This window comes from Carya illinoinensis, chromosome 11, assembly GCF_018687715.1.
Source record: "Carya illinoinensis cultivar Pawnee chromosome 11, C.illinoinensisPawnee_v1, whole genome shotgun sequence".
NCBI lineage: Eukaryota > Viridiplantae > Streptophyta > Magnoliopsida > Fagales > Juglandaceae > Carya > Carya illinoinensis.
In genome coordinates this window covers 17,678,098-17,688,008 of record NC_056762.1, presented here as the reverse complement: position 1 = coordinate 17,688,008, position 9,911 = coordinate 17,678,098, and positions in this window count along the sequence as shown.

The following is a 9,911-nucleotide window of genomic DNA, read 5'->3' as shown; positions in this document are numbered from 1 at the left end:
CCACCTTCCTTCAAAGGAGGAGTGTGACACTATTAATATGGACATAAAGTCCAATAGCCTATTTTTTATTTTTCAATTAAAGTAAAAATAACAGCTTACATAGAAATATAAACACAAAAAAACTGAGGGTTGTAAAACCAAATGGGCCTAGTCTGTATGCAAGTGGTCTCAAACCTTAGGGTTTCATCATTTTCATCTAGTGCTGCCGTCCTCTTTCTTCATCCTTTGCGTCTTTCTCCACGAGGTTCCCTCCACCAAAACACAAGTGTGACACCCCCAAATCCCCACTTACGGACACAGGGAAATCGAGACATTCGGATGGTGACATCACGGGTCACCACCCTATCGCTAAGTGCCAAGTGTGTGTATAAGAAACAAATATGCACGAAGAAACACGCAGCGAATAGCAAAGTTTCATAACTAAGTACCAGAATTTTTATAGTTTAATACAAAGCCGTTCAAATCATACATAATAAAAGATTGCAAACTACAAATATTGTTAAATCAATTACAAAGCATAAACTCCAACTCAGTACTCCAGCAGAGTCGCATTCTCGGGCTCAGCCTCCTCCTCCTCCTCGACCTCTGCATCAAAATCTACAGTACCAAAAATAGTGCCGCAGGTAAGTAAGATCCAAACGCCACTAGATAAAAGTATATTAAAACTCAAACAATATGCATAAAAGAATACAAATGCACATGTCCCACAAAAACCACATTTTTTCCACGCACGCCAAAAAAACCCATTTGGAACAAAAACATAACCTTTAAAACCATTCCCCGCCATTATCCCAGATAATGACCCAAATCAATAAACCATCATTTTTCCAGAAAATGGATCACATAGCCTCAAACCAAATCTCGTCATTTTCCCAGAAAATTGCTCGTAACCAAAACCATAAAACCGATCCAATTATTGCATGTACCATGATCTCCCTAGGGATCATCCGCACACTCTGGCTCCTGTGTCACACCGCAGGTAATGTCTACGCGTGTGACACCTAAACGAGCGATGCCCAGTACTCGCGCCTAGTGCGTCCCTGGACCAGGCCATCCTCTAGTCCTCGCCACTCTAGGGACCACGGAGTCGACACGACAGCATTACTGTTTCGTGCGATCCAGTCATCGCCCGGCGACAACCCAGAGGATGTCACTCAGTATTATCCACTCCCGAGTGACTAGAGGAGCTCCACCAAGATAATACCCCATCCCAGCTTGGGGTCATGATACACACGCACCCGAAAATCTATTTACGCCAACAAACCATAATTTTTCTCAATTTAAATAAAATGCACGTGAATGCACCATGTAAATGCAACCTCAAGGCACAAATAACCAATCAATCACAAATCAACAAACCAAACAACTCCGTCCTCAATCCATCCGACCTCCGAACTCGTCAGACTCAGTCTGGAATCAACCAACCAGCAGTCAAATAATTATTGTAAGAGCAAAATATATTTAAATCTAAAAGCAGAGTTTGGAAGATACTTACGGCACTATACGGTATTTTTTGAAAGCTTACGGCGTTGCAAATTGCGGAGAAAAAGCAACGTAACAGTATATTTTACACTGTGGCCGTGGGTAATAAACCCACTTTTGAACGGGGACAAACCAAGACACGAAATTGATAGGGAAATGCCTTGAACGGCGGCAAGTCTAGGCGGGTCAACGGACGGCGCCGGGAGAGAGGAAGAGAGCAGTTCGGGCGTGCGGGAGAGGAGAAGGAAAAAAAGAAGAAGAAGAAAAGAAAGAAAAAGAAAGAAAAAGGAAAAAGAAAAAAGAAAAAAAGAGAAAAGAAAAAGAAAAGATGAGGGAAAAGAAATGAGGTCCAGTCCTCACTTCCGGAATCCAAAAAACCTAACCCGACGAAAACGATTTTTTAAAAAAAAAACATAAAATGACTAAAATAAATTAAACACCACATCAAATAAAATAAAACCAATTTAAAATACAATAATTTAAAATAAAAGAACTACTATATTAATTAAATTAAAGACACTCCTTCAGTGAAAATACATGTAAAAACGGGGTATCACATCCTCCCCCCTTAAAAACAAATTTCGTCCTCGAGATTTGTAAGATCAAACATCAACTTGAAACAAGCCACATGATTCCACTGAGACCAAGATCAAGAAACGTACCGTCATTTACTCAAACAAGTAGGGGTACTGCTCCCTCATGTCAGCTACTCTCTCCCAAGAGAAATCTTGAGTTAACGGATCTCCCCATGCCACCTTTACCAAATGTATCGTCTTGGATCTCAATTGTTGCTCTTTCCAATCCATAATTTGCGACTGAACAACCTCATAAGTAAGGTTCAGTTGTAACTGAATACTCTCTGAGTCGACAAAGCACGGCTCTTGTTATCCAAAACTCTTCTTCAAGGATGATACATGGAAGAAATCATGAATATCCCCAAAATATTCTGGCAAAGCAACTCTATAAGCGACGGACTCTACCTTCTCCAAAATCTGAAAAGGGCCTACATACCTCAGATCCAGTTTCCTCTTTTTACCAAAACGCTTAACTCCTTTCATGGGAGAGACTTTAGATAAACCCAATCACCTTCTTCAAAAGATAACTCTCTCCTCCTGGTATCTGCGTAGCTTTTCTGACGACTCTGAGCTATTGCCATTTTATCCCTGATGACCGAACTTGGCTTTGCATCTCTTGAATTATTTCGGGTCCAATTATTTTATTCTCCCCGACTTCATCCCAACATAAAGGCGATCTACAGTTCCTCCCATAAAGAGCTTCATAAGGAGCCATCTGAATGGTCGTATGGAAGCTATTATTATACGCAAATTCTATGAGCGGCAAGTGATTTTCCCAACTCCATTGAAATTCCATGACACATGCTGGCAACATATCTTCAAGGGTCTGAATGGTGCGCTCTGATTGACTGTCCGTTTGAGGGTTATATGCTGTACTGAACTTCAACTTAGTACACAATGCTGCCTGCAAACTTTTCCAAAACTGAGACGTGAACCTTGGGTCCCGATCCGACACAATACTCTTCGATATACCGTGCAACCGTACTATCTCTTTCACATACAAGCGAGTCAACTTACCCAAAGAATCAGTATTATTAACAGGCAAGAAATGAGCACTCTTCGTTAACCGGTCAACAATCACCCAAACCAAGTTCTTCCCACTAGGGGCCCTCAGCAAGCCCACTACAAAATCCATCGTGATGTCGTCCCACTTCCATTCAGGAATAGGGAGAGGTTGGAGCATACTTGCGGGTCTTTGATGCTCAGCCTTGACTTGATGGCATGTGTGGCATTTCTCGATATACAAGGCAATATCCTTCTTCATTCCATCCTTATTGAAAATTTTTTCTTCAAGTCCCGGTACATCTTCGTACTATCAGGATGAACTGAATAAGGGGCCGCATGAGCTTCTGCCATGATTCGCTCCTTGAATTATGAATCTTTGGGGACCACTCTACGATCTCGGAACCGAAAAATTCCATCTTTATCCATACTATAATGCAACGGCCCTCGAGATTTTCTGACTCTTTTTCTGATATCCAACAGCTTCGGATCCTTCCTTTGAAGAGTCTTCAATTCCTCAAAATCAGTTACTCAAATATCAAGAATTGAAGATAATATTTCCTCTTACTGTGAACTTTCAATAAGGAGTCTTCTCATCCTACAAAGCAAAGAATCCAATTCTGACGACTCAGCTTCATCTTCCAAGTGCGATTTTCGACTCAAACCATCCGCAACTATATTTTCCTTACTCGGATGATACTTGATCTCGCACTGGTAGTCACTGATTAACTCCAGCCACCGCCTCAGCCTCATGTTCAGATTCTTCTGGGAAAACAAGTACTTCAAACTCTTGTGATCAGTGTATACTTCGCAAGCTTCACCATACAAAAAGTGCCGCCAGATTTTAAGAGCAAATACAATCGCAGCCAATTCCAAATCGTGTGTCGGATAATTCTTTTCATGATCCTTTAGCTGACGGGATGCATAAGCAACAACCTGTCCCTCCTACATAAGGACACAACCCAATCCAAATTTAGACGCATCACTAAAGACTACGAATGGCTTATGCGGTTCTGGAAGTGCCAACACTAGTGCAGTCGTCAATCTGTTCTTCAATTCTTAGAAACTTCTCTCACACTTATCTGACCAAATAAATTATGCATTCTTTATAGTTAAAGTTGTGAGAGGTCCGGATAGGCGAGAAAGTCCCAAGAAACTCCGAATCTCACGCACAGTCGTCGGACGTTGCCATGACAAAATGGCTTCCACCTTACTAGGATCAACAGCCACCTCGTCTCGGGAAATCACATGCCCAAGAAATTTGACTTCCTTCAACCAGAATTCACATTTGCTGAACTTGGCATACAACTGGTGTTCTCTTAATTTCCCAAGAACTGGACAAAGATGATAAACATGCTCTTCGAAATCTCGGGAATAAATTAGAATATCATTAATGAACACTACCATAAAGGAATCCAAATAAGGTCTAAATACCCGATTCATTAAATCCATGAAAGCAGCTAGGGGTGTGCAAAATTCCGAAGTGTTCGATTCCGGCTGACTTCCGCTTCGATTCCGACTCCTACAAAATCGGAGGGTTCGGAAGTCGGAGTCAGAATCGGAGGGTTCCGACTCCATAACTGAAGTCGGAATCGGAATCGGTAAACCACAGGTTCTGAATTCTGATTCCGATTCCGACTTTTTTAAAACAAAAAAAAAAAAAACTTTGCATCTGGTTTTTGTCAACCTGTAACTTTGAACGATGTCGTTCCATTTAAATGAGAACGACACCGTTTGAACTTTGAGTCACGGCTAAATGGCCTTCGGCCCTCCGCGAGGGCCATAACCCATTCGCACGCAGCTTCCTCACTCGGAGTCCTCGACCAGTCGACCTGACTTGACCATTTCTCCCATTCTCCCCTCACGCTCACGGCTCATTGTCCTCAGCTACCACAGCCCCCCATCGACCATAGTTCGCCGTAAATTGGCGTCAGGTGATTGAGCTAAAATATTGCATATTTTAGCTATTTAAAACCAATGTATTTTAAATTCATCATGACATTATTATTGGTTTTAAATGAAAAAATGGTTAATAAGAATAAATACAAGTTGTGATTTAAATTGATTAATAGCATGAGTTTATGCTTAATTTTATAACTTGAGATTTAATTGGATAATGTTTATTCATATGCATATTTTATTTAGAAAGCTTGGTATGAGATAAATTTTGTGTGTGATCCATATGTTAAACTTTTTGAATAGGTTGGAAGTCATTAACGCATGCATGACTCAAAACAATGAATTTTGGCTTGTAGGTCCTATACACATGGCATGGAAAGATATATTGAATTGTTGACCACCTCTAGATTGAAGAGTGCCATATGCACTTCATCCCACCAACTCAACTCAAGTCACTCTCATCAATCATCCACCACCTCTCAAAGTTTCACTTCAAGATTAGCAATACGTGGGGAGGAAAGCACATTCACTTCAAGACTAAGCAACATGTGGGGACATTGGTATTTTCTATTGACAAAAGATGAAATGGTGGGAAACATATGGACCCATTGTATTAATTCTTTTGGACAATAGAATTGCATTTTCAAGAGGAAAGGCATGCACTAAGCCATTTGGTGTGGGGAGGAAAGTTAATTGTGATGTGCATGATAATCATTAATGAGAAGTGATCCCTTTCCCCACCACCTCTTCCATTCACACTCCCAACTCCATCTAACTTCATACACGGCCACACAAATCACCCCACATCATGTTCATTTAAACCGTGACCCACCATTGCCCTCCAACAAGCCACCAAACTTCCAAAGCCTAGCCCTCACTTGCCGTCCAACCCATCCCTCATTTCCCTCAAACATAGCCACCTCCTAAAAAGTGGTCAATTTGCCTTTTCATTAGCTAATTTGCCCTTAGTCATTTTGGCTAGCTACCATCTCACCAATGGATCCCTTCATCCATAAATCCTAACCATCCATCCCATTGCCCATCAACCTAGGATGACCCTAAACCGCCACCTCAAAAGGATGCTTAGACAATTGTTTTTCCAAAAGGCCAAAAAGCAAGCTTTTCCATTTCTTTATTCCCATCCACTCGGCAACCTCTCACCAAGAACCAGCCCTACTCATCTTGCCTTTTTCTTTAACAATTCGGCACCTACCCATCACTCACATGGTCCCTTTTAGCTTACCTCCACTCACCTACACATTATTAAACCCAAGCCCCACTTGTCGGTCAACAAAGCTCCCTTTTCCACAAAATTCTAGTCCACTTACCTAAAAGAGACCCCTAGACACCTTCCTTTAACTTTAGCAAAAGCTGCCCCTCTCAAATAAGGAAATCCTAATCACCCTACTCTCTCACACACGGATCCCTTCACCATCCAACTCTAGCCGACACCTAAGAGTGGTAACCAACCAATTTGCCTTTCCACTAATCAAGTCACCCCTCATCATTCGGAAAACCCTACCTTCCCACTACCCATGTGAAGCCTTAAGCTCACCCCACCGAATACTCATGCCCCTCAAACCTCACGGATCCCTTTTTCACACTCAAACAAATCTCCTTTCCAACCCATGGAAAAATATCCCTTTTTGTCTTCCAAGTGGTTGCATATCACATGAATTTAATCCATTCACATGGCAACAACTTGGCAAGTTGGAAGAAGAAGATGAAACGTGATCCCATGGAAGAAATGAAAAAGAGCCGGTGCATGAAAGAAATTCTGGAAAGTAAAGGGTTGGTTGCCAATGCTGAAGTTGGTTTGAATTTTCTGAAGTGTGAATGCAAGAGACAGCTAGTGAAACATGAAGACATGTGGGGCTGGAAGAGAAAAATAAAAATAAAAGTAAAAGGTGCTTGGTTTGAATTGAGAAACCGATTGAATAAGATGAGAGAGGAGAAATCGGTGGAAATTCATTGAAGCTGGACATGTATAAAGAATGAAGAAACATGTGTGGAAAAAGAGTTCAAATTAAGGAAGAGGTAGCCGAAATGAAGGAAGATAGAGAGCTGCATGTGATGTAGTCAACAATTAACACCACTGAAAAAGGAAAATGGAAAGCATGAAAAGAAAGACACATGCAAGCTTGGTCAATGTCTACGGCAATGAGAAGAGAATATAGAGAAACGTGTGCAGTCGGTGAGTGCATGATGTGCTGGAATTAAAGTATGTTGTGCTGGAATTGAGTGAAGAATAAATCGGTGCATGATTAGAGGGAAGGGAATCGGTGCTTGGTTGAATAGATGAGAGATGAAGAGGCATGATTGAAGCTTTCCACTGAATTGGACATCATTGAAGTCGGTGGATTGGCTCTTTAAATAAGGGTTGCAGTCCGAATGAGAGTGGAGAACTTGGTGCTTTGTTATGTTCTTTAAATAATTGGCTCTTTCTTGTGTTCGGCAGCTTGTTTTTTTCTTTTGGCTTCAATGCTTTGTTGTTTTAGAATTTTTATTAAGTATATTAAGAATTGTTCTAGAATTTTATTTCATTAAGTGTAATACCTTAATTTCTATCAAGTGTGCTAGTTTGTTTCATTAAACAAAAAGAATTGTTTTAGAAGTTCTCATTAAGTGTGTTACCTTAATTTATTGCAAGAAAGGTTCGGTTAAAAGCTTTTGTTTTTGTTTTTGATTTTTTTGAAACATCATACGTGGGGAGTAGAGGAGTTGTTCTAAAGTTTTCATTAAAGGTTTGGAAATTAATTTTCAAGAGTGGTATGTGAGAAGTTGTTTCCTTTTTGCTTTAGATTTCAATTGAATGGTGAAGGGGAGTGTTCGTCTACTATTTTTATTTAACTTCAGTTTAAAGTTTATGGAATACTTTTGAGATATTTTTTTTTGCTTAGAAGTTTGGGTAATTTATTTGCTGTTTACTTAATTCGTGTTATTTATTTTTCTTACTTTTTTAAAGCCTTCATTTAATAGTGATTACAATTGTTATGTGTTATTTTGAGAATTTGTGATTTAAATACAAAGATGAATTCTAGAATCTTAGTTTTGGGCATTTTTAATTTTCAGTTCATGTTTTGTCAATTACTTTCTAATTTAGTTTAATTCTTAATTTAGTTTTATTAATTTCTGAGTTTAATATATTAGTCCTTTACATTCCAATCCGACAATCAAAATCTAAAAACATGAATCTAGTCCATGACTAGTAATCTCTTCCATCCATTGCACATATCATCCTCTTGTTTTCTCTTTGTGAAGTTTTTCACATTTTTCAACGAGTTTAATTTTAAGTAACTTTCCCTGAGGAGACGATCTAGGAATTTATTCCTAATTATTACACGACATTCTCCTGCACTTGGGATAGCATTAGTGCTACTTATTTTTGAGTGAGTCATCAGGTTGTCGTCGCTGTGTCGCCGCAGTACCACCACTTGGAACCAAGATAATACAATCGGTAAATATATATTTTTGCATTGTGTATTTACTCCAAATTTTTAAGCCGGATGTATTTCATAATTGGAAATTGGAAATTGGATGTTCTGTTTTCTACATTGGCCGTGAATGTATTGAGGAGGATGATGGTCTTTTTCAGCCGGTGTGTTAGTTTGATGGAGTTTGAAGGCTACGGCATACGTGTTTGTGGAAATATCACAAAGAAATGTCACAAATAACCCTTCCGATCACTCCCAGCTGAATCCAATGTTGTTGACTGGAAACTCTTCTTTGTATTGGTGCATTGAGCCATTTTTTTTCACTTTGTCTATGCTGCAATTCAAGGCTATATTTGGTGATAATAACTATCAAATTGTAATGATAGAGTTGGACTGAATAATTAAGCTGATTAATTGAGATACAAGTTCATAAGACGTGCATGTAGGAAAATAAATTATAAATTAGGTAGGAAAATAAATTATAAATTATAATTTAGCAGGAATTAATTAACCGGAAAGCCCATATATATACACGTCTTGTTTCATATAGTTTAGCCTACATATATACATACAACTTCATGATCTTCACCAGCATTTATATATATATATATATGTATATATATATATATATATATATCTGTGCCAGTGCCAAATATATATATATTTTACAGCAATTAATATTCTGGGCCTCGAATCCCTCCATATATTGTTGATCACATGGATTTGATCATCTCTCCTCTTGCGTTGCGTATTCCAGTAGTACTAGTGCATGCATAAAACCTGGAAACTAATTGGCCAACCAGCCCAACCCTTTTGTTGTGAACTCCTCTTTGTTATATATGGATCACCTCTCTCTACGTACACCTTCCTCTCCTCATCTCCCTTAATTGCTTTTTAACTGAAACATAAGCTCCTACTCATATTCAGTCAGGTAGTACTCTTTTTCTGCTGCAAGTGTCAGGATCTAATTAATTAATTAGTGTTTGCTTCATTAACCCATGCATGGTTAAATATTAAGACGCGTAAAACACATGCATCGATCAATGATTTCTCCCAGTAATCTTCTCTCTATTAATCTTCTCATTTTAATTACTCCCAGTAACCTTCTCTCTATTTCTTCTTCCATTAATATTATCTTCTATATTTCTCAAGTTTATCCTTTTCTCTAACTGACTAAAAGTAAAAACTTGAAAGAAACTTTGTCTTTTCTTCGAAAACACGATGCAACTCAAAATAGGAAATAAAAGGAACCTCAAGCATGTGTGTGCATATAGTTTTCGTCTAACATACACTTAAATAACTTATAATTATATTTAGAATTACTCTTATACCATTGAATTTGTTTTTACTCTCTCTTATAATATATTCTTGATTTTATTTAATAAACGTCAACATTTTTGGAACTAAATGTGTCAGATTTCAAGCTATGGAGGAAGAACCATATGGGACCCCAGAACAAGATCAGGATGTCACAATTCTATCCCCAGGACCGAGATCCAGACCCACTTCCAGAACACAA